General features: G+C 33.2%; 1 long non-coding RNA gene across 1 annotated transcript in view; it reads right to left on the bottom strand.

Annotated features, from left to right (window-relative positions):
• The window catches only part of LOC141523449 (uncharacterized), a 32,102-nt gene extending 9,020 nt beyond the window's left edge, over nt 1-23,082 (bottom strand). Inside the window, exons 1-3 of the long non-coding RNA XR_012478491.1 lie at nt 22,890-23,082; nt 19,316-19,388; nt 11,524-11,631 (exon numbers count right to left, since the gene is read on the bottom strand). This is a non-coding gene — a long non-coding RNA (uncharacterized LOC141523449). The remainder of the gene's footprint in view (nt 1-11,523; nt 11,632-19,315; nt 19,389-22,889) is intronic.
• Between the last annotated feature and the right edge of the window lie 3,461 nt (nt 23,083-26,543).

The following is a 26,543-nucleotide window of genomic DNA, read 5'->3' as shown; positions in this document are numbered from 1 at the left end:
CAGTTTCATTTTCATCTGATCTGGTCTTAGATGGTAAGGTGCACCCACATATAAACACTGACATTGGTGCAGAAAATATGTTATTTTTAATAGTAACAATAGAATTTGGAGAAAAGAGAAGGGTAAGAGGGAGGTTCAATGCGGGGGAGGATTATTCATAAAACAAACTAATCACTCTTCTTTAAGATGAAATTATTTAGTTTCTAGATAATTTTTAAATCTTTGCTTCAAAGTACCTTTATTGAATATAATTTTTGTATTGTGGAAATATTTTGCTTTTATTTTTGATGTTTTCTGCCCTAATACATAATCAGTTTTTGTGAAAGTGCTGTGCATACCTGAGAAATAGGTATATTCTTCTCCAAGTTTTCAAAAAAAAATTTCACCACCTAAATGCTTTCCTTGTTTATTTTATATTTGGATTTGTTTAGTTCTGATAGAGGTAAATTGAGAGCCCTAATAACATAGTTTTACTGTTTCTTTTGGTAACTCATTTAACTCCCCTCCCTCCCCCCAAAAAAACTTAGGTGCTATGTAATTTGGTTTATATATGTTCTGCATTGATTTTAATTTATTTATGGTATCTTTTAGGAAATATAATTTTTCATTTTATCTCTTAATTTTGACTATTTGTTTTTTATTTCATTTAAGATCACACTTTCTACCTCTGTCTTTTCATTGAAACATAACAGATTCTTCTTCTGTCTTTTTTTTTACTTTATCTGAAACATATTAGATTCTGCTTCAGTCCCTTATTTTAACTCCATATGCATGTTTGTTTCTGGTTTCAACCATAGTATGTGGATAGTGAAGTGAACTTTTAGAAAGGAAAGAAAGAAGGAAGGAGAAAAAAGAAGGGAAGAAAGAGGAGCAGAATGCAGCTTAGATCAAGCACAGAATATAATTATTGGACACAATACTCTTTTTTTTGTCAAAAGAATATTGGAAGGAAGGAGAGGAAAATGATTAAATAAGATGGAGGAAAAACAAATTATTAATGATAAAAAAGTGAATAGGATAACCTCCTTAAAATTGAAGAGGATCACAGAGACTATATTAGAAAGCAGAATCCAACATTATATTGTTGCAAGAAATATGCTTGAAATATAAAAATTCATAGAAAATTAAAATAAAAGACTGAAATAATAATATCTATTAGGCTTCAACTGAAGCAAGAAAGTAATGGTTAGCAATCATGATTTTTGAACCACTGGGTAAACTTGAATTGTACCTGGGACTTCTTAAAAGTCACACATAGTTTGTGAGACAGATAAAGGAATAATTACAAGGTGGAAGCAAAAGGAGGAATTATAGCAGAAAAGGGAGAAATTAAGGAGGGACATTAGAAACCTAATTGTATCCTGGAATATATGACTCAGAATGAAGATAGTAGTTGTATCCACCTCCTCAAGAACTTAAGAAAGTTTTGAAAAAGGTCATTTCTCCCCAATCTGTCACTACCTTATGTCTGTCTGTTAACAGATCCTGCAATATGTATTCCTTCTTTTACATAAATGTTCCCCATTTTCTAATCTTTGCCTCAAATATAAAGGACTATCTAGAAGTAAACAAACCTTTAAAAATAAAGTCAAACCTCTGTCTTTCCTAGCTGGGGGATTATGAGTTCTTGTAAGTATATTAACATTTTTTCTAATAAAATATAGAAAGGAACCTGAAGGCAATTATATTACCCACTGCTAAGCTAAAAAGATAGCCAAGTTTAAGAGGATAAAGCCAACTGAGTTTCCAGAGATAAAGGGGTAGTGAAGTGATAATGAATAGATAAGCTCCTAAACATCCCCCTCCCCAGTAAGGAGATAGAAACCCTCCCCAGTAAGGAGATAGAAAAGACCTGAAAAGTCTACCACTTCCAGGAAGGGGAGAGGGAGGAGATTTAAAAAGCTCCAGTAATAGAGATAAAAATAGTAGTCTAATAATACTACTACTATAATAATAGTAATAGTAGAGGCCAATTTCTACCAATTCTTCTAGTGGTAGAAAACATCCAATAGTGTTTCCCCTCAACATCATTACTTCTTGTAAGACCTAGCTTCTAGAGCTCAGTCCAAATGCCATCTACCAGATAACCATTAGTATGCTTCTTACCCTAAGTACTACAAATGTGTCCTTGCAACAGTTAATCAACATTTATAGTTACCTGATGTGCCAGTGTGCTGAAGACACAGGGAATGCTTTCTGTCATGGAGCATACTGTACATTCTGTCAGAAGAAACAACTCATAGATAGTAGAGAAACAACTTTAAGGAGGCAGTAAAGGCCTCATTCAGAAAAATCTCATTTAACTTAAATTTTTTTCAGAAAAATAGGGATTCCAAGATGTAGAAGCAAAGAGGATGTTATAGGTATTGTCAATGCAAAAGAAAAGAAACAAACATGAGATAGTGTGTTGTGTGTGAAGAAGGCTAAGACAGTTTAGTATGTCTTATGTACCAATGATAGTAATGATTCATAAGACTAAAAGGTAGTTCGGGGCCAAGTTATAGGAAGCATTAAATCATAATTTAAATCACAAAAGTAAGATTTTATGTTTAAAATTTGCGATAAGCAATGAAAATTACAATTAATTGGATATGGAGCTAGTGAAGATAAGTCACGTTGTAAACCTGGATGACTACAAGAATGGTGATGTGCTTGACAGAAATAGAAAAGTTTGGAAGAGGAATAGGCTTGGGAGTAAATATAATGTTTTGTATATGGCATGCTGAGTTTGAGATGCCTACTTTACATCCTGTGGGAAGGATGTCAGTTTGCTAATGTAGGGCTAGAGTTTTGGAACTTAGGAGAGAGAGGGACTGGATACATACATACATACACACAAACATGTATATCACACAACATATATACATATATACAAAAGTGTAAATATAACATGCATACAAACACAGTATGTACATATACATTCATATATATTATGTATATTCTGCTTAATGATGGTAATTAAATGTTTGAAAACTAAAAAGGATTCGCCAGAATAAACAGAAGATTAGTTCACCTACACAGAAATTAAAGATAAAGCCACAATATTTTTTAGTTAAAAGATTAATAGTAACATTGAAAACAACAGTTTCAGTTGACTAATGAGATCAGAAGTCAAATTACAAAGCTTTGAGGAGTTGGAGAAGATAAATTATAAATACTGAGTACAATTTTTTTTTCAAAAAGTTTGGTTGGGAAAGAGAAAAGAAAAATATAGCAGCATAGCTGGATGGGATGGAATCATCAGGTTTGGATTTTTATTTTATGCATTAGGAATCTATGTGTGCACATATAGAGAAAAAGATATTAGCTATAAAATTAATTTAGAGAAGGAGAAATAGTGGCATCCATCTGCTGGAACAGATGTAAGAAGATAGTTAGAAGACACATAAAAAGAAAAAAGAATGGATCACCTTTTCACTAGAATACAGAATAAAGGAGAAGGGACTTTAAGATGAGAACAAAAGGGAAAGAGACTTCAAGAGAAATACCTTCAATTTTATTAGTAAATTATGACTCAAGTTCCTCAGTTGAGTGGATGAGGAACTGGGGTGCTGTGGTAATCTCAAAGGAGAGGAGAAAAATTTGTAACATGCTGTGAGGAGTGGGATAGAGAATCAATTAGAGGAGGAAAAAGATTGCCTTGTTTCCAGGAGAGCCTAATTAAGATTAGATAAAATAAATTTGTTGTAGACTAAATCAGCAGAAATGCATGATTTCTTCCATATCCATTTAGCAATAAGAAATCGTCATATATAGTACACATTTAATGCTTATTGAATTCAGGTGAATTATCTCCTCTATCACTTGTTTGGTGAAGCATATATATTTCTAAAAAATTCTTATCCTGCAGAGCTAAGATAACTATGTATACAATGGCTAAAATAGAGTAAAAGGAAAGAACTGTCACAAAGTGTTCAAAAAAGAATTTCACCAAATTACAAAACACAAACCTTGACCCCAAAGGAGAGAGACAAGACACTGTGCCTTATTCCTTTGCAGAAGCAAGGGTTTGACAGATGTGGAATATAATATAATATAATATAATATAATATAATATAATATAATATAATATAATATAATATAATATAATATAATATAATGCCATATTTTTTAATATAATGATTGGTTTATCTATTTTTTTTTGCTCCTCTTCCTCTTTAATAATTATTTATTGTTCAAAATTCCCTGTGAGGTAGGGAAAGGAGGTATACATTAGGAAACCTAGAAGATATAAAAAACAAAAAATATCAGTAAAAATAATTAGCTTTTAACATAATGTTTTAGAAATATCAAACATATTAAAGATGTTTCCCTCTTTTTAAAAATCTCCATTTTACATTGGGTTGTGTGTGTATAGGATCATAGAGTCACAGATATTGAATTTGAAGAAAACTCAGAAGTTTTGTAATGTAAACTGAGTCCCAAGTCCCCTAGGTATAAGACTCTCTCCTTATTGCTGGAAATGAATACTCTGCTCTTGATGAGGGATAGGGCAGTTGTCTAGAGTGAGAGATCTTCAATGTCTTCAATTTTCTTTGAGACTTTTAAGCTTCAAGTTCCTATGACCCTGGAAGTTGTTCTGGGCAGTTCTGGCTTTCATCTTTGAGAGGGAAAATTAATGCCAACCCCACTTCAGGATGTTAAAGGAAAATACTTGGGGAAGATATCAAAGGAGCTGCTGGCAGTCTCCATCATATCCCAATCTCCAGCTTGTTATATTAGAGACTTTAGTGAAAACTAGGATTCTCTCTTTTAGATGATCTGTTATTTTGCTAACAATGGGAGAGTTCTTTCATTCTATATTGTCTGGTCTATATGCTCCAATGTATACCTTCTCTGATTTTTTTCCCTACCAATATGTATAAATAATTTTTCTTGGCTAAGTGCTATCGATGAGAAGAAAGTAAAGCCTTGGACATGAAACTTATATCTTCCTCCCCTCTCCCCCCATATGGAAACAGCGATCAGAAGTTTGCTTGAATCTGAAATCACATCCTCTAGATTAATAATACATAAGAGTAGATATAATTCTAACCTGGTACTTTTTCTCTCTCTGAGGAAAGCAAACTAGCCCTGACTTCAATTTCCTGCTTCCCCTCATAGCAAGAATTAAAGTTTCCCTTGGAAAAGGGGGAGAGAAGAAAAAGCTATTGATGTCTATTCTACCTCTCTTCTAGTCACACAACTATACTCTCTTGCCTAGTAGAAGGCAACCTTCATCATACTAATACCAACTTTGCATTTTACAGATAAAGAACCTGAGGTCAAAAGAAATTAAATGACTTTCACAAGATCATAAGTATAGTAAATTAAGCATCAGAGATAAAATTTGAATCCAGATTCTTTAGACTTCAGATTCAGTGCTCTTTCTGCAATACAATACTGCTTCAACATAATGGTCAATGTATTTTCTTTCAAACTGCCTTCCAATTTTCCTAGCTGGTTTCACCAAACAGTGAGACTTTTCCTCAACAGTTTATATTCCTAGATTTATTGAATCCTGGATTTAACTTCTCTATTTAATTGCTTTCTAAGTCTTACTTCTTTATTCTGATAAATTCATTACTTTTTCTGTCTTGTAACCAATATCAAAATGTTTTAGGATTACTACTTTATAAGAGAGTTTGAAATCTGGGAATGCCATGCTCTCTTATTTTTTCTTTTCTCACATCTTATTTCCTTTAAGTTTCTAGACTTTTTCTTCCTCTAAATGAAGATACATTATTTTTTTCTAGTTCTACAAAGTAACTTCTTAATATTTTAATTAATATGGCAAGAAATTTATGTATAGTCAATACAACCATTTTATATTATATTGATAAGTCCATCAAAAATCATTTTATTAAGTACTTACTACTCACTAGACACTGTCCTAACACAGGATATACAAGGCAAGGCAAAAACATTATTTCTGCTCTTAAAGAACTCACAGTAGTGATTGGAAACTAGTTTAAAGCAATAGAGAAAAGGATGGTAATTTAAACTAGACCAGCCCTATCGTCAGCTCTAGTACACAAGGCAGGGACTTGAATAATTGGTGCTGTGGAATTGATAGGGTTTATGATGCCTAATCCAGAGGCTGAGGGAAGAAGGAATATAACTTTCTGGAAGATAGGCTGTAACTTTTCCATTGCTACTTCATCTTGGACATGATTCCTTTTCCTACTTTCAATAAGGTGGTTCTGTGTTATGATTTTTGACATTTGGATCTCTATAGGTGAACTAAAAATATCTTCCATAAAAACAGAAGGAAAAAAAAAGTTCAGCTATTCCCTGAAATTCCTTGGCTGGAGAACAAACATCCACAGAGATTATTAGGTTACCATTGAGATTATGTAAGATTCTAGATATTGAAGTTCTGAGCCAAGAAACATCATTTGTAGTTGAAGTACCATCTTTGGTAGCTAGCATATACAGGAAGATACTAAAGGAATTAAGCAGCTCCCACAAAGAATTAGAATTATGATTACTGAACTCATCATTACAGTTATGGGTCAAAGATTAAATGTCTGTTTGCCTATTTATAATATTGATATGAATTTTGATATGAACTTTAATTTTCAATGGATGTATGAATGGATGGAATTTACAGGGAGACAGATTCCAGATCAATGCAAGAGAGAGCTTAATAATAATAATTAAAACAGTCTCCAAAAACAGAATAGCTTAGACACAGAAGATATTCACTTCTTTGTCCAGGTGGACAGTCAAGTTGGATGTCTCTGGAGTCCAGTGCCTTGTCTTGTCACTTTTATTTGGGTCATCTATGTCCAGGGCTCCATTACAGAGTGGATGATCTCTTCTGGGCTAGAAGGTCTGGGAAGATTTTTGTTTAGAGTCTGTTGGACACTATGTAGGGAGAGAGGTAGTAGAGCTGATGGCTATCCAGACTTTTTACTGATAGCAAAGATGAGTTAATGCCATCATTCTGATTATGGAGGGAAGAGGCATTTTGAGTTACCCATCATCATCATCTCTTTATTTAACTGCATTTTTCTATTGAATTGATTTGCCATATATCATGTATATATTTGCATATTTATATATATATATATGTATATTATTTTTACTTGCATATTACAACATTCAGATTAGACACACTTTGACCAATGCTGAAAATGCCTAACCGAGGTCATTTCTTACTAACATTTGCATGTTGGCTATAATATATGAAAAAAACACAATATGGACTAAGGCAATATTTACTGTACAATCTCTCAAAATGGACTGCTTTTAATTGATTCCAGCTATTTAAAAGAATAATATTTGAAAATGTTATGATGTGAGTGTAATTTAAACTATATATAACTAATATTATACACACACATATATATACATATATATATATATATATACATATATATATATATATGTATATCATAGCCGTTAACTAGCATTGGATTCTCTTTCATGCAGTTAATGTTCATTTAAATACACATTTCCCTGGTATTTTGAATTGAAAAATATTTCTGGTCTACTTAGCAAATAATGGTGTGGGTTTTTAATGTATGAATGCAGATTTGCCCAATGGGGTGTAGGAGCTTAAGGGAATATATTTGTGTACATAATACATGGTGTTTATCTTAAAAGGAAATGCTTAATTATGGAAAAGCATTTTCCCAGACAATCATTTTATAATCCTTACAGAGGCAGCCTTTCCACTTTACTTACCAGCACAATAAGAAAGGGAGGGATAAACTACAAAGGGACCATATATAACATAAAGTACATGGAACAAAGTGAGCAAAGTAGGGAAATTCAGTGTTTTGGCTGACATGCTTCTTTTGCATTCTTTTAACATAATTACTTTGTATTTAATTCATTTTGCTGGAATAAAGAGGGATGTCTAAAAGGAGCACACAGTTTTTCTTGCTGAAAAAATTTGTGGTATCAAATTGATTCCCTGAGATTATAGTCACATTTTTAACTAAATGTAGCCAGGTATTTCCAAACCACTAATTTATTAAATGACTCCTTAGGAAAAATTGAATTCCAAGTGTAGCCTGTTGTGAAATCATCCACAGTTTACTTGAGAATGCCTCTGAATGCACCTTTCTATTACTATAGGTAACTGGGTCCTTAACCATTGGACAAACTTTAAAGATAAACATATTCAGATATAGAACTAGCATTGATTTCATCTTATTGAAAATGAAGAAGTTATCATAAACAATGCAAAAAGCCACACAGGACTAATAAAAAAATCAATATAATTTTCTTTTCCTCCTTCAGTTTTCCCCAAGGTACTAAGATATTCTAAACATAGAGATACCACAGTTGATATTACATTTAGAAGGGACTGAATTTAGGATTGTCTCAATCATGATTCTAGTAAATTCCTCTTCCCATAAAGATTTATAAAGCGAGGCAAAAAGAAAACTTTCCTATGGATTTTCCATCCCATACAATCTCTCAGTGAGTTTAAGACTTGCCCAGAAAGAATACACACTTGAGACTGTTGGAGAGGGAAACTACTTCCCATCATGATAGTATTGTTCAAATAATTCAAAATAATACTAAGAAGAGAGTTCTAGGTCTTTTCCTTTGGTAATATTGTTGCAATAGTCCCCTGAATTAATATTTGTAAAAAGTGCTTATGTTTTTGGCAAATAGTAGGTTCTATACGTTCTCTTATTCTCTTTCTTCCTTTCCCTTCTTATTCCTTCAACCAATAAGGACCATTTGAATGAGCTTCTCATTTACCAATAAGAATACTGCATAGGAAATTCACCCCTCTTTAGAGAAGACTGAATCCCAAAACTATTGAACTTGGACTTACAAGACAACTCCTGAGGGTACAGTAGCCAAAGAAATCTCCCTTCTCTGCCTGAAAGATGAGATTCTGAGATCTTTTTTTTCTATTTTGGAACACTCTTCTCAGGCCGCATGGGCAAACACATGTAGCTTGCCATATATACTTCTAATAAAAGGAAGTCATATCAGTTACTCTCATGAATGTGGGGGACTACTTTCAATATTCTTTTTTTCTCATATCTTTTGTATACTCGGAATCATTTTAAAACAAAGGTGGAGAGACTTCCCAGCTGGGCTTGGCAGGAAAGCAGTGAGAAAATGTCAACTCCAAGACCTTATAATGTTGTTCCAAGAACAATGGCTGATTTATCTGCAACTCCTTTCAAAGAAGAGACAATGGTTATCAATAGTCCTTTTCCTACTGCTCCTCCTGGGTTTAAACCAGGAGCTAGAGCAGAAGCAGATAGGCAGTATATGAATCCTCCTACATAACTATTCTCATCCTTTGTTAGATCCTAATTCTATTCTTCAGACAACTATAGGTTTTTCTGACAGTCCAGTCCAGATGTGTTGTCCTGTGTGTAATAAGATGATAATGTAATAAGACTCTCATTTCCCAGGAATTCTAACCTGGCTTTCTTGTTGCTGCCCTTTTTTTTTTTTTACTTGGCTGCTGTTTATTTCCATTTTGCATGAATTCCTTTTGGAATATTGACTACTATTGTCCAAACTGCAAAACTCTAATTGGTGCCTTTATGCACCATAGGACCAAGGCAAACATGATGAATTATCCTAAACAGTTTTGAAAATTGTCCTAAACAGTTTTGATGGCTTTTTAAGTCCTTCAGAAACTGCACCAAGCCCACAATTGGTGATGGAACCAAAACCAAACCAAGCTCCCAGTGACCTCCAAACCAAGGAATATATACAACTTTGAGGACTTAAAAGGACAGATAGAGTCATTAACTTCTAGAACATTGTTTTAATTGCCTATGTATGTCATCCTTGTCTTTGATTGATTGCTGAAATACTTAAGATTTCTTTTGGTGATTATTGACAGACCCTTCCTGCCACACCTCTCTTAGCACATTTGCTGATAGACTTTACACAGAAATCCTGAGTTACCTTGATTCTGAGACTGAAGTGTCCAAAAAGAGGCTGAAGCAATCCTTAGAGTCTACAGTGTGCTGTTCCATGGAGCAGAAGTCCATGGGGGTTTAGGCACCTAATGAGATGCTAGTTTCAAATACTCTACAATTAGAAACTTTTAATGAGACCCAAAATTCATTTTAACTTTTTTATTGTTTTTGTTGAAGGAGAGGGGTAATCTAGTAATTGTTGTCACAATGTGCTTGCTGTCAGATACATTTCCATAAGTTCATGAGAGCTTGTCAGAATTAGAACTTATTTTATATAGTTCTCTATTTCCTCAGTTATAGCTATGTAGAAGGACCTTTAGCACATGAAGTGGATGGGTCCCTCTGATCCATTCATTTTCTTAGCAACTTTTTTTTTCTTTTAAAGAAACTTTTGGATTGACTTAATAAATGACTTCAAGGGGAAATGCTTATCAGACATTTTGACTATGAATGGCATCATCCTTACATATTTCAGTGTGGCATGTCTTTTTATTAAAAGTAAATACACAAATCTAAAACATAATCCTACTGCCATTAATTTAACTCACTGCAGCTCTCAATAACTTCTGCAATAATAATTTAAAAAGTTTAAAACATTTGGATTCTAGGTTTTTAAAAAAAAAACAAAATATGTGAAAGCATAGCAATGATTCTTATTTTGGAAATCTCTTTACTAAAAGAGATTCATATTGTAGGGAAACTTGTGAAACTGACCTACTTCAGAGGAATCTAGAATTTATTCTTATTTTGACAAATCAAATTGGTTTCAGAATATTGAAAGACATGACCATTAAAATTCAGTTCTCCAGCTGAGAGCTCTCTTGGTTAAGAATTTGTATTGTGGGGGTGGCTAGGTGACCCAGTGGATAAAGCACTAGCCTTGGAGTCAGGAGTACTTGGGTTCAAATCAGGTCTCAGACACTTAATAATTACCTAGCTGTGTGGCCCTGGGCAAGCCACTTAACTACATTTGCCTTGCAAAAAAAAAAAAAATTGAATTTGTATTATGTTTGAAATCAACATACAAAAGGACTCTGGTTTCAAAATTTACTTCCTCATTAGTATTCAGTGACAGCAAAGGAAATATCTGGATAATGTGTCAAAAAGTCATCCCTAAAATGTTGGATCAGTTAAAAATTGTAATAGTTATACTATTTAAAATGGCTTATTCTCTTCAAATGAGTTGCTTTCAAAAGTAAGGTTGCTGAAAGGTATACAACTTTCTTGCAGTACTTTGACTTTTATTTTCAGTACTTTGACCTTCTATTAAGTCTTTGATTTACTTTGTGAGCATTTTGTAAAAGGCTCATTGTGGATTTAAGATAAGATTTATATCATGTTGCAGCTTTGACTTCTCCCCCCTACAAAAACAAACAAGCAAGCAAGCAAACAAACAACACAAAGCAAAAGCCTCAACTCTTTCATTAGTTACATTATAATAAAATATATTTAGTAATAAAGAATGCAGACTAAACCAGTCTTAACAATATACCCTTTAATGATTATGAGATGCACACACAAGTCTGATTATAGTTTATTTGAATCCTTATTTTATCTCAATGGCAGAAAAACTCAGATCAGAGTTCTTATAAACAAAATGTACAAAAAGTAAAAGTGTGATTATACTTACAACAGAATTTGGTTTATTTCATGATTAATTGGGGCTGTTGATGCCAGGAGGAAGATAGCTTGTCTATCAGGTATACCTGTACATTGCCAATCATTTATTTTCTTTTACCTAAGAATATAATCATATAGAAAGGTTCAGGAAATTAAAGGCTTCATCTCAATGCTACTTACTTTGTCATTGAAACATTCATATTTTATGATCTTAAAAATCACTTCTTAACATAGTGTTTAGAATTCTTTTGTTTTATAGAGCTCAGGATGGTGTGTTTCTAGCTGTTATGTTCAAGTGATATGTAAAATAATCTCAAGCTAGTGTTGAAATCATATATATATAATTATATATCATATAATATATATTATATTACAATATAATATACATTATATTATAAATTCTGTACACCCTATAGAACCATACTTATTATAGGGAGATGTAGTCAAAAGTCTGACAAAAAGTCTATCATTTTGATGGCTCCCGATCACTTCATTACCAGGAAAATGTAAAAAAAAAATTATTTTCTCCTCACTTCTACCACTTAGAAGCCCTATTTTTTTCCTCCAAACTTATGTCAAGAATCACCTCCTACATTTAGTTATTCTGGAATGTGCTAGGTACTGGAGCCTTTCCCTCCAAATTATTCTATATTTATTAATTCATATACACACACACACAACACACAAATACATCCATATAGATATTATCTCCCCTAATAAAATGTAAACTCTTTTTTGGTTATTTTTTCTTTTTTTAATGCTTCTGTATCTCCAGTGCCTAAAACAGTACCTGGTTCACAGTTGGTAATTGAAAAATGTTTACTGTTTCCTTGATTAATCTATAGGTACAAATAACTTTGGAAAGCCTAAAGCATTATTTGTGTCAGCTAATAGTAAAGGAAGCATTGTAGTGTGGTAGCAGTCTTAAAACTTCCATTCAATTCTTGGTTCTTCCACTTAATTCTGTGACCTTCCATAAGTCACTGGGTCTCACTACCCTTATTAACAAAATAAGAATAATAATACTTGCATTAACCAGTTCATGAAATCATTATTAATAAATGTGGTTTGTAAAGGTACAATGTCATCAATACTTTGCACTGTTTGGGGTTGGGGGGAGTATAAGGAAGGAACATAATGGAGTGATTTAACCCTATAAGCATCAATAACTAAGACTGCCTCAATATCTTTTAGTTTGGTAAGCACTTTTCATACATTGGATTGCTGCCAAGCATTTGCTTGTTGATAAAATGATTTTCCTACTAGTTTCAAGAAAATTCTGATAAAACATTTAAAAGTGGTGTATTATTCAAACCAACTTTGAAGTCATTTGCATACTATGGAAAATTTCTTTATCAGATCAGAGTTCTTATAAACAAAATGTACAGAAAGTACAAGTGTGATTATACTTTCAACAGAATTTGGTTTATTTGATGATTAATTGGAGTTGTCGTTGATGCCAGGAGGAAGATAGCTTGTCTATCTGGTGTACCTGTACATTGTTAATCATTTATTTTTTTTACCTAAGTATATAATCATATAGAAGGGTTCAGGAAATTAAAGGATTTCATCTCGATGCAACTTACTTTGTCATTGAAACATTAATGTTTTATGATAAAATTTAGATTTTAATATAGAATTGAAAATCTAAATTTTATCATAAAACATTAATGTTTCAATGACAAAGTAAGTCCTCTGAATTTAGGGACTGATTATAATTTGATTTTTGACCTGGACTGACTGATATTTTCTCAAATAAAAATAAAACCAATTACATTTACAGTCATGAAGCCTACAGGATGCTCAGTTCTGATATTATTAAAATATGAACTTGTTGATCATATCCCTTTGTTTTTCTTTTTGTCATCTACTCAGTGCTTCACTAGTAACTTTTGCTTCACTTACTAAAATAAGCTGAGAACCTTTACAGTTTCATAGTTCTGTGATATTTTCCTCACAAGTGTTATATTATATTAAATTGTACCTGTGAAATTGCCCTACCTTGAACAGATACTGGAGGTGAACAGCTTGACACCTTTGCATTTGACTCCTTACCATGACATTTATTCTAGGAGTTATCAAAATGTTGAATTGTTTTGAAGTTTACAGTTTCAAAATTCTCTAAGTTGAAAACCAACCATGTAGACAGTATGGTGAAATGAAATAGCAGGGGTTTTGGAGTCAGGGAATCTGAATTGAAGTCTATTTTTTTTTCCAATTAATACCTTTCTTACTTTGGGTAAGTCACTTAACATTTCTGGGATTCAGTTTCCTTATCTATATGATGAATGAATTGGAGAAGATAACTGCTAGCTCTACTCTCAAAGTGTACATAAAGTTGTAACAGCATCAACCCTGATCTTTCAATTCCTTGGCCTAATTATATTGATGAAGTAACTTTCTTTGATCAACTGGCTAATTTCATTCATAATGTGTATGCTGGCTGATCTACACTGCTCTCTTTTTTCACATCCTATGCCACCCCCTCAGTTTCTTATTATTGATTTTGCCCTGCTGAGCCTAAATCTTAGATTACTCCCACCATCCACTATATAAATTCTATTCATATGTAGCTGAACAGAGCTAGAAAAAAATCATGAAAATGTGAAGATTTATTCTCCTACAAATTTATGTTGATTCATGTATCATCTTTTTTTAATAATTCTTTTTTTTTTGGTTTTTGTGAGGCAACGGGGTTAAGTGATTTGCCCAAGGTCACACAGCTAGGTAATTATTAAGGATTATTAAGAAGGAAGGTAGGAGCAGTGAAGAGTTTCAGAAAAATTATCCTTTTGCAAATGGTGGGAATTTTGGCTTTGAAGGAATCCAGGAATTGGATATAAGAAAGGAGAAACTTTCAGGCATACAACATCATTTGTAAAATGGCACTAAATCTAGAGAACTAGGACATCCTATGAGAAGAACAATAAGAAGACCAATGTCACCAGCAAGGAGAGTACATGAAAAGTGAATTTATTAAGGATTGTCAGATAGATAGAAGCTGGATTTGAACTCAGGTCTTCCTGATTCCAGGGCCAGTGCCTTATTCACTATGCCACCTAGCTGCCCCCATGTAGCATAATCTTACTTGAGCCCTCACTATGTTAAGGCATACTTTTCATAACTCCCTAATTGGCTTACTTTCTCAAATTATTTTATCCTTCATCAGACTTTCCCTGGTTCCTCTTTCATGCTCTTATCTGAAATCTTTGCCTCATAGTTCACTACCATTAACAACAAAACCTGTGACCATTTACTGAGTTACTTCTTATCTCCCCATTTCACATCACTCAGTCTTAGATGCCTTGTATAGCTCTCTACTCCTTCACCCCATAAAGAAGTGATCCTTCTTGCCAAGGCAAAATCCTTTATATGTCCATTTGATCACATTCCACTCTTTCTTTTCCAGCAGATTGACTCTTCTATCATCCCTGCTCTCTCATTAATCTTAAAATCTCTCCCTCTCTACTGACTGCTTTCTTACTGCCTACAAGTATTTATGTGTCTCTCCTCCACTTGATCCACTTACTCCTGTAGGTAAGCATCCTATATTCTTCCCCTACTCTCACACTTTTCTTAACTGTCTGAAGCTTGGTTTTCAATTTCATAATTCAATTGGAATTACTTTATCCAAAGTTAATAATATAATGACCTTTTCTCAGTATTCAATATTAACTTCTTTCAAGCTTTAGGTACTGCTGATCACCATCTTCTCAATGACATTCTCTTCACCCTTATGTTTTCATGACACTACTCTCTGCTCCTCAATCTCTTTTACTAGATCTAGACCCAGCTTATTTCCACTAACCATGCATGTTTTCAATAGTTCTGTTTTGGAGCCTCTCTTTTTTCCTTATTTACTCTGTTACTAAGGAATCTCATCACCTCTTGTGTATTTATTTATCTCTACACCTCAGGCTTAAATTATTTCAACAGCTTTTAGGGAGATCTCCCTGGCTTGTCTCTCTTAATACTAGCCCATTCTTCACTAAGTTGTCAAATTGATCCTCTTCAGGCACAGGTCTAGCCATGACACTGCCTTCCCATAAACTCCAGGGATTCCTTATTAACTCCAATATCAAATACAAAATATTCTGGTTTTGTGTTTTGTCACCTGGGTCTTTCCTATGCTTCTAGTATTCTTACACTTTATTCACCTTTCATGTATTCTCCTTGCTGGTGACATTGGTCATCTTGATGTTCTCCTCATAGGATGTCCTGGTTCTCTAGATTTAGTGCCTTTTCACAGACCATATTGCATGCCTGAAAGTCTTTCCTTTCTAATATCCAATTCCTGGCTTCTTTCAAAGCCCAAAGTCTCACCATTTGCAAAAGGATGATTTTTCTAAAACTCTTCACTGCTCCTATCTTCTTTCTTACTTGATTTCCAATTGATTCTGAGTATGTGTTGTTTGGTCTTACTTCCTTGCAGCTTGTCTTCCTTATTACACTGTGAATTCCTTCAGAGAAAGGAGTTTTTTTTGTTTGTTTCACTTTTCTTTGTATCTTGACACAACACAATGCCTGGTATGAGACAAGTGCCTAATAAATAAATGCTTGTTGACAACTTTTCTTGATATATCTGTACAAAATAATATAATATAATAACCATTTTCAAGAGGAAGGGTGGTGCAATCAGTTGCATAATATCCAACATTTTGAAAGGATTATTAAGTTTATTATGTGACATGAAGATTAGTAATTTAAAGAGAACCATGTTCTTTAATTTAGTAAAGTTACTCCTTATAAATTTGATCTCTTTCTTATCTAGATACTAGTAGATTCTTGAATTCTTGTGAATCTGTTTTAACCACTTCTTCCTTTGTTAATAATCAGAACTGTTAAGATAGAGCTATACAAATGAAAAAATTCAGGCTCATAGAGATTGTATGATTCACCTACAGTCATAGCTAGAGAGTGTCAGCAGTGAGATTTGAACCCTGCCTATTATGCTAGGTTTAAGCCTTTCCAAGTACATTTTTAGCTTGTTTCCCTACCTGAAAGACTATGAATTTCTTGGGCTTCACTACTAAGAACTATTCTAGGAATTGTATTGGGAATTATAAATTACCTACCTGCAAGAAAAGAATGGTTTTGTTATTGCTTGTTGACTAGATTGTAATTTATACTTGAAAAGAACTTAAAAGCTGAGCTTCCCCTAAACTTTAACTATCACCAGTCTAATGTCAAATATATCTGAATCTTCAAGGGATTTTAAAATTATTTTAATGCTCTAGTTGGTAAGTTAAAAGTCCTGGAAATAATTTTATCATTTGGTGCTAAAAAGTTTTGGGTTTTATCAGTTTTAAAGTATTCAGTTCTTTTATGAACTGGTGGAGTTTAGTGGAAAAAACATCAAATTTATAGGCAGGGTTCAGATCTCACTGCTAACATTCTAACTGTAATGACTCTAGGTAAATAACTTAATCTCTATGAGCCTTAATTTTTTTCAATTGTGAAGCTGTTTCCTCTTTGTGGAGTTGATCCTAGTTTTCCAAGGCTAAGTAAGTGACGCTAAAGCTATCAGATTCTACCAAACTGGAAATGTTTAGATTGTAGATAATTTTCTGCAGATGCCTTTCCTGTTCTTGCCATCCCTCAAATCCCTACCACTGCTAGCACCTTCCGCCTGGGATTAATGTCCATTTACAATGTGAATCCATCTACCTAGGTACCTATCTATGGATTATCTATCTATCATCCATCTATCTATCTATCTATCTATCTATGTATCTATCTATCTCTCAGTATATAGTTTTATGTCTATAGTTGTTTGTTTGCATGTTGTCATCTCTGTGAACTCCTTAAGGACAGAAAGCAAATGTTTTCTTAATTTGTCTCCCAATGCTTAGCACAGTTCTTGGCACTTAATGAGCACTCTTTTACAATTGAATGGTGATAGATTGTTTCTCTTCATTAAAGGAACAGTTTAATGTCTAAATAGGTCCAGAGAGACAAATCATCAACAGAAAGTTAGTCACCATGTGATGAGCTTTATCAGCCACATCAACTCATCAATGTCATTTACTAAGGTATAGAGGCATTGTAATTTAAATAAGTTGGAACTAGGAAGTGGGATACCACATGAGTGATAATCCCATTTCCCTCTGGTAAATTGAATCTTTGAATTACTGAAATAGAAAACAATTCTATCTTCTTAACCAAAAAGCTAATTTGTATTAATATGAATATTTTACCCTCAGTTAAGACAACTTGACTCTAAGATGGAAAAACCCATGTGATTTAAGAAGAAATAAGGACTGTATATCTACAATGTATGTAGCATAATAATAACTGTTTTGAGGATTGCAAGAGATGATCTTAATATATATTATATATATAATATATATATATATATATACTTTGTGACTTAATTCATACACAAAACCCAAATAAACAACAAAACTTTATTTCAAAATTCTAAATTATTCAATTTAGACAATAAGTTCAATAGGAATCAGAGGAAGGAAAGATGAAACAGATATTTGAGAAGCAAAAAGCAGTATTTGAACTGGATTACCCAAAAAAATCAGGATACTTAAGTGACACATGCTAAATGAAAGCTCCAGCACAGCCCTGTACTCAATCATATAGTTTAAGATGCCATAGGCATATTGAAATATATCTTAATGATTTTTTTATATCCTGCCATTTTACCTGCTGCCTCAGTCTAAACGGTTATCTGATTTTATACTCTGAATTATTATAATGCCTATTTCTCCCATAGATCAATAACCTAAGTTTATTTTAAAACCATCCAGAAACTTAGCAAAGCTATAAAGGATATATAGTGAAGGACCCCCCTCCCCCCAGTTTACAATTATCATGCAAATCATCCTTGGATAAAGACCAAAAGATGCCAGATGGAGATGGTGACTTTTGCCATACTTAAAATATTAACCTAAATTACTGTACTCTCTATATTGAATTAGAGAGTTCTTATTGAAAGTGAGTAAAAAATAAGGTTGTCTTGATTTTTTATATGAATGAGATGACCAATAAGTGAAATGATAAATCTATAATAAAATTGGAATTAGTAGAAGAACTGTTCCAGGAGCCACAGGAGCCAGGAGACTTTTATTTTAGTTTCAGCTTTAATTCACTAAATAGTTTTATTACCATAGCCAAATCACTTTACTTCTCTGAGTTAACTCAGTTATGAAATGGAGACTGTTGTCCTGTCTACTTCATGATTTGACATGAAGCTAAAATGAGATGAATGTATGAAAGTCTGAAGGACAGAAGTACTACTTTTATTAGGAAGTGGCATTTTCAATAGAGAACTGGCCTTAGAGTTATGAAGACCTGGTTTCAAATCCTGCCTTGATATATTGCCTACCTGAGCATAGATGTGTCTCTGATGTAAGGGCTGCTAAACTCTTTTCAGAGCTGATTTCTACCTTTGGTACCCTCCTGTATTTTCAGGAACCTATAGCATGCCCAGCATCCACAACTTGAAAAGGCATTTTAGCAGATATACTAAAATAGACCAAGGGTAACCAAGGGACCTTAAACCCATATATGAGTTTGGGTATATCTATCCCAAGCATGTAAATATTTGCCTGGCAGAATAGACAAGTAAGAATAAATTGTTCTTTGAGAGAGGTAGAAGTGAGCACTGTGATTAGACATTAAAAACTTGAAGATCATCTCTTACATTCTGAGCCAATGTGAGCCATCTTGGTTGTTTTTTCCCCACTGGCCTTTTATGGAAGAAAGAGTGAGACTGAAAATTGCTTCATTTAAATCAAATTTACAAATGAGTGAAGATATCACCCATATCATTTTACCATTTTGCTTACCTCAAAGTCCTTTGGTGATGGGAAACTGATGAAGCATCAGATTATGGATATACTTTGTGCTTTTGTCACAATCCTGTAAAAAAAATGACTCAAGAAATAAGATAATTTTACCACTGAACTGAAGATGCAGGGGTATTTTCTGTTTAAGCAGCATTTTTAAAGGACCACACTAACTGGCATGAGAAAGGGACTAAAAAATGTTTTGTAAAAATTGATTGCTTCTCCTAACCAACATTGGCCTGTTTACTTTGGCAAGAAAATGATTCTACTCCACAATAAAAACATAAAAATATACAAAAACCTCTGTAAAGATGATTCCATTTACTACTGGTACATGTATTGTGCACATGCTTATGGACAACATAAAATCTAGTAGACCCAAAAGATGGAATAGCTCTTGTTCTGAGAAAACTCAGAAGGTATCACAACCAAATAGCAGCTTTAAGTGAAAAAAAGGCTAATAAATAAATGCCAACTTAGAATAGTTGGGGCTAAATACACATGTACAGAGTATAGCACAAAAATGAGGAGCGCTATGAAAATATTGTAGGTTATTGCAATCAAAACTAATGTAGTCAATAGAAGGAAGGGCAGATTGAGGGAGATGGCAGTTATAAATAAAACACTAGTGAGGAGAGTGATAGAGAAAAAAGTATCAGTGGGGGGCAGAAATGGGATGCAAGGTAATACAGAGTTAGTAATCATAACTGAATATGAATGGTATGAACTATCCTATAAAATGGAAGCAAATAGCAGTGGATTAAAAATCAGAATCCTATACAAGAAACACATTTGAAGGAGACAGGTACACACAGAGTAAAGGTAAATGTTTCAGGCAGAATATATTATGATTCAGTTCACATAAAATAAAAAAAAAAGAAAAAATCAAACACAATTCAGAGCTAGCAATTCTGATCTCCGACAAAACAAAAGCAAAAATAAATGTAATTTAAAGGGATAAGGAAGGAAACCACATCTTCCTAAAAGGTTCTATTGACAATGAAATAACATCAGTACTAAACATGTATGCACCAAGTGGTACAGCATCCAAATCCTTAGAGGAGAACTTAAATGAATTACAGGAAGACACAGACAGCAAAACTATACTTGTAAGGTACCTCAACAAGATTCTCTTGGAATGAGATAAATCTAACCACAAACTAAAAATGAAATTTAAGGAAGTGAATAAAATTTTAGAAAAGTTCCATCTGAACCAGAATCCTAAAATGTGTTGTTTATAAGAAACACATTTGAAGCAGAGAGATACACACAGGGTAAAGGTAAAAGGTTGGAGCAAAATATATTATGCCTCATCAGAAGTTAAAAAATCTGGGGTAGTGATCCTAATCTCAGACAAAGTAAAAACAAAAATCAATCTCATTAAAAGGGATAAGGGGGGTGGCTAGGTGGCACAGTGGATAAAGCATCGGCCCTGGAGTCAGGAGTACCTGGGTTCAAATATGGTCTCAGACACTTAATAATTACCTAGCTGTGTGGCCTTGGGCAAGCCACTTAACCCCATTTGCCTTGCAAAAAACTAAAAAAAAGGGGGGATAAGGAAAGAAACTACATCTTCTTAAAAGGCACCATTGGTAATGAAGCTATATCATTACAAAACAAATATACACCTAGTGATATACCATTCAGATTCCTAGAGGAAAAGCTGAGTGAATTATAAGGAAAAATAGGGAAATTTTAATAATGGGAAACCTCAAGAACCCTCTCTCAGAACTAGATAAATCTAACAACAGAATAAACAAGAAGAAAGTTAAGAAGGTAAATGAAATTTTAGAAAACTTAGATATGTTAGAACACTGGAAAAAACTTAATGAAGATAGAAATGAATACAGCTTTTTCTCAGCAGTACATGGCACCTTCACCAAGATTGACCATGTACTAGACAAAAAAAAACCCCTTAAAATCAAATACAGAAAGACAGAAATAATAAATACACCTTTCTAAAATCATAATACAATAAAAATTTCATGGTCAGGGAAAGATAGACCAAGAATTAATTGGAATTTAAATAATTTTATCTTAAATAATGGGTGGATCAAACAGCAAAATAATAGAAATGATCAAAATTATATCCAAGAAAAGGATAAAAATAATAAGACATCATACCAAAATTTATGGAATGCAACAAAGGCAGTTTTGAGGGGAAACTTTATATCTCCAAATGTCTATATGAATAAAATAGAGAAAGAGGAAATCAATGAATTAGGTCTGCAACTAAAACAGCTAGAAAAAGAACAAATTAAACAACTCCAATTAAATACAAAATTAGAAATTCTGAAAATAAAGGGAGAGAATAATAAAGTGGAAAGAAAGAAAAAATATTAATTTGTAAATATGCATGTAAAATGCTAACCTGACTGTTGTCTACTGAGGGGAGGGGAGTGGGGAGGAAGGGCATAGGGAAAATTTGTAACATGGAAATATGCATGTAAAAATGGATGAAAATTTTTAAAATGAAGGAAAAAGGGGTGGCCAGGTGGTACAGTGGATGGAACACTGGCCCTGGAGTCAACAGTACCTGAGTTCAAATCCAGCCTCAGACACTTAATAAATACCTAGCTGTGTAGCCTTGGGCAAGCCATTTAACCCCATTGCCTTGCAAAAAAAAGCTTTAAAAATGAAGAAAAAGGAAGAAAAGAAAAGTTACATCTGGGGACTCCTGGGATAGAGCCAATATGGCAGCATGAAGCTAAAATGCTCCTGGAGTTTTTCCCTACCAAAGATAATAAAGCCCCTGTTCTGACATTCTATGATAGTAAACATTATGTAAGATCTTCAGTGAAGGTCTGTCTCTTTGGGGAAGGAAAGCCCAGGAGGCCAGGAAGTGAGAAAACCAGCTGGAGGGTTTTAACCACAGTACAATGCAGGTCACTACAGAAGAAGTCCCCGAAGCTAGATAGTAAACCATCAAGGGAAGGTTCCAACCCCAAACAAAGTCTGAACCCTGGGAACACCAAGGTAAAAGACAGGATTGGGTAGGGGAAAAAAATCAACCACTGCTTAGTCTGAACCTGGACATAAAGGAGGAAATAAGCCCATGCAAAGGCAAGGCCTGGACTGCAGAGACAACATCTTGGCCAACAACAAGACCCTAGTCTCAGGAAAAAAAAAAGGCTTGGATCCATACTCCTTATACCCTAGGAGCAGAGATAAAACAACAAAGATGAACAAAAAAAAGCTAAAAAAAAGTGCTCACTATAGAAAACTACTTTACAGACAAAGATGAAAGCAAAGCCATATCTGAAGAAGAAATCAATGAAAAATCACTCACAGGGAAGTCTCAAAGCAGTGTAGAAATTGGACTCAAACCCTAAAGCTCATTGAAGAGCTTAAAAAAGAATTCAAAAACCAAAGAAGAAAAGAAGAAAAATGGAAAAAAGAAAGCAGAGTCATGAAGGAAAATTATGAAAAGTTGATCAAAGAATCCAACACTTTATTGAAGAAAATAAAACCCTAAAAATTATAACTGAACACATAGAAACCAAAACATCTATGAGACTACAAGATTCCATCAAACAAAAATAAGACTGAAAATATTAAAGAAAACATAAAGTACCTTTTAGGAAAAACAAATGACCTGGAAAATAGATCCAGAAGAGAAAAACTACAAAACATTGGTCTATCAGAAAGCACTGATCAAAAAAAGAAGCTGGAAAACATTGTGTAGGAAATTATTAGGGAAAACTTTCCAAATCTCTTAGAACAAGAAAACAATATAACCATTGAAAGAATACATAGAACCCCTCCTGAAAGAGACCACAGGATAAAAACTCCAAGAGCTATTATAACCAAATTCTAGAACTCTTATAAAGGAAAGAATACTGCGAGCAACAAAAAAAAATCAATTCAAATACAAAGGAAATACAATCAAAGTCACATAGGACCTATCAATATTAATATCAAAGGACCAGGAGACCTGGAATACCATATATCGGGGGCAAAGCACCTGGGATTACAGCCCAGAATTAACTACCCAGCAAAATTCAGCATATACTGTCAGGGAAAACAATGGGTATCCAACAAAATAGAGGACTTACAGAATTTACTGACACAAAGACTAGAATCGAACAGAGGATTCAATCACCAAATCCCTGACTCAAGAGTTGCATAAAAAAAGTAAATGAAAAGGGGAAGGAAAAAAATGAAAGAAAACAGAACAAGTGTTTCTTAAGACCATCAAATTGTATATAACCTTAAAAGGGAAGATATAACACTTATAATTCTTGAGAACTTTACTTCTCTTAGGATAAAGGGTTGAATTTAATTGTAGAGGTTGAACTTGAAAGATATGGGTATAGTTGGGTCTTGCCTGTTCATTGAAGAGATCCAGGATGACATCACTATGTTTGAGACAAAAAGCCCTGATGAAAAGCAGAGGTGTTGACTGTAAACTTAATTGTCTCATTGTCATTTAACCCACTTTAATTCTGTTGAGCTGGAAAAGCTTAGCACTTTGTCTGATGAGGGCATCATAAACTGGGTGGTCCTGAGTCAGTGTCTCACATAACTTTCTTTTTTTTTTTAATTTTTTTTTTTTTGCTAGGCAAACGGGGTTAAGTGGCTTGCCCAAGGCCACACAGCTAGGTAATTATTAAATGTCTGAGACCATATTTGAACCCAGGTACTCTTGACTCCAGGGCCAGTGCTTTATCCACTATGCCACTTAGCCACCCCCTCCCATAACTTTCAATCATTTGTAAAGTTCTTTAGTGACTTCAGAACCATTTAAGATTCATGTAGCTTGTTTGACTTTGGATAATAATTTGGCAAACTGGTAGGGTTTTGGGTCCTTGTAGGGAACTTGAAAAGGGGTAAGGTTAAAAAAATGATTATAATTATAATTTGATATAATTTTAGACAATGCAAGCAATCAAGCAATCTGATGATGCTCTGATAATAATATGAGTTTATCAAGCAAACAAATAATCAAACTGTGATAGATAATACTTGATTAACAGTACTTGAATGATAAATAATACCAGGTGAAGAGCCACAAAGATATATACTTTTAGAGGGAAAGAAGGGATGTGTGAAAAACTGAGTAAATTCTATTCAATAGATTTGGTCCAGAGATTGAATTAGATACATTCCCACCTGGGTTTAAAATTCTATCCTAATCTACAGGAAAGGAGGACATGGAGAAAGGGAAAGATAAAGAAACCAGGGACTGATAAAAAGGGAAGGTGAAGGTATAAGTAAAAATAAAAAAAGTTAAATTTTAAAAGAAAAGTTAAAGGAGAAAAGGAGTAAAATTTTGGTGAAGAGGAAAACGAAGAAAGGAAAGAGAAAAATATAAATGGAGGGAAATACAGAATTAGTAATCTTAACTGTAAATGTGAATGAGATGAAAGTCCCATAAAATAGAAGCAGATAACAGGATAAATTAAAAACCAGAATCTTACAATATGATTTACAAGAAACACATTTGAAGCAGGTAGATATATACAGGGTAAAGATAAAAGAATGCAGCAAAATGTATAATGCCAGAGCTGAAGTAAAAAACTTGGGGGGTAGTGATCTTGATCTCAGATAAAGTAAAAGCAAAAATTAATCTCATTAAGAGGGATAAGGAAGGGAACTATACCTTCTTAAAAGGCACAATTGGTAATGAAGCTATATCATTACTAAACATGTATGTACCTAGTGGTATAGTATCCATTAATGTAAAAGCTGAATGAAATACAAGGACACATTGAAAGCAAAACTTTAATAATGGGGGACCTCAATCTCCTTCCCTCAGAACTAGATAAATCTAGCCACAAAATAAACAAGAAGGAAGTTAAGAAGGTGAATGAAATCTTAGAAAACTTAGATATAACAGATATAACTGGGGAAAACTAAAGGGGGATAGAAAAGAATAAGCTTTTTTCTTGGTAGTACATGGCACTTATATCAAAATTGACCATGTTCTAGGGCACAAAAACCTTATTATAAAATATAGAAAGGCAGAAATAAGAAATACATACTTCTCAGACCATGATGCAATGAAAATTACATGTATTAAAGGGCTAATTGGAAACTAAATAACCTAATCTTAAATAAAAGGTGGATCAAAGATCAAATAATTATATCTAAGAAAATGATAATTAATGAGACAACATACCAAAATTTATGGGATGCAACCAAGTCAGTTTTGAGGGGGAAATTTTATATTTCTAAATACTTATATGAATAAAGTAGAGAAAGAACAGATTAATGTACTGGGTATGCAACTAAATAAGCTAGAAAAATAACAAATTAAAGATCCCCAAATAAATATCAAATTAGAAATTCTGAAAATCAGGGCAAAGATCAATAAAATTGAAACAAGAAAACCATCAATTGCATAAATAAAACTAAGAGTTTGTTTTATGAAAAAGCCAATAAAATAAACATATCTTTAGTTAATCTGATTTAAAATAAAGAAGATAACCAAATTACCAGTATCAAAAACAGAAAGTTAAACTGGAGGAGTAAATTAAATAGATAATTCAGAGTTACCTTGCCAAATTGTTTTCCAATAAATTTGATAACCTGAATTAAATGGATGAATATTTAGAAAAATAACATCAACAGAAGAGGAAATAAAATATTTAAATAACCCCATTTCAAAAAAAGAAATTGAAGAAACCATCAATAAACTCCCTAAGAAAAAGTCTCCAGGTCCAGATGGATTTACAAGTGAATTCTGCCAAACATTTAAGGAACAATAGTTCCTATTCTACATAAACTATTTTAAAAAATAGGAGAAAGAGTTCTGCCAAACTCCTTTTATGACACCAACATTGTGCTGATACCTAAACCAGGAAAAACCACAACAAAGAAAATTACTGACAAATCTCCCTAATGAATATTGATGCAAAAATCTTAAAATAAAACTTTAGTAAGGAGATTTCCTTTGGTAACATACCCTTGATCACATAAGATTTATACCAGGAAGGCAGGAATGGTCCAATATTAGAAAAACATTCAACATAATTGAATCTATCAGTAGCAAAATCAACAAAAATCATATTGTTATCTCAACATAGCTGGAAAAAGTCTTTGAAAAATACAAAATCCATTCCTATTAAAACACTAGAAAGTGTAGGAATAAATGGAGTTTTCCTTGAAATAAAAAATGCTATCTTTCTAAAAGCTCAACAAATATTATATTTAATGGGAATAAATTTTGAGCATTTCTAATAAAATCAAGGGTGAAACAAGCATGCCCATTTTCACCATTACTATT

Source organism: Macrotis lagotis, chromosome 1, assembly GCF_037893015.1.
Source record: "Macrotis lagotis isolate mMagLag1 chromosome 1, bilby.v1.9.chrom.fasta, whole genome shotgun sequence".
Classification (NCBI taxonomy): Eukaryota; Metazoa; Chordata; class Mammalia; order Peramelemorphia; family Peramelidae; genus Macrotis; species Macrotis lagotis.
Note: the sequence above shows the minus strand (reverse complement) of the source record. Positions and strands in the feature narration are given on the sequence as shown.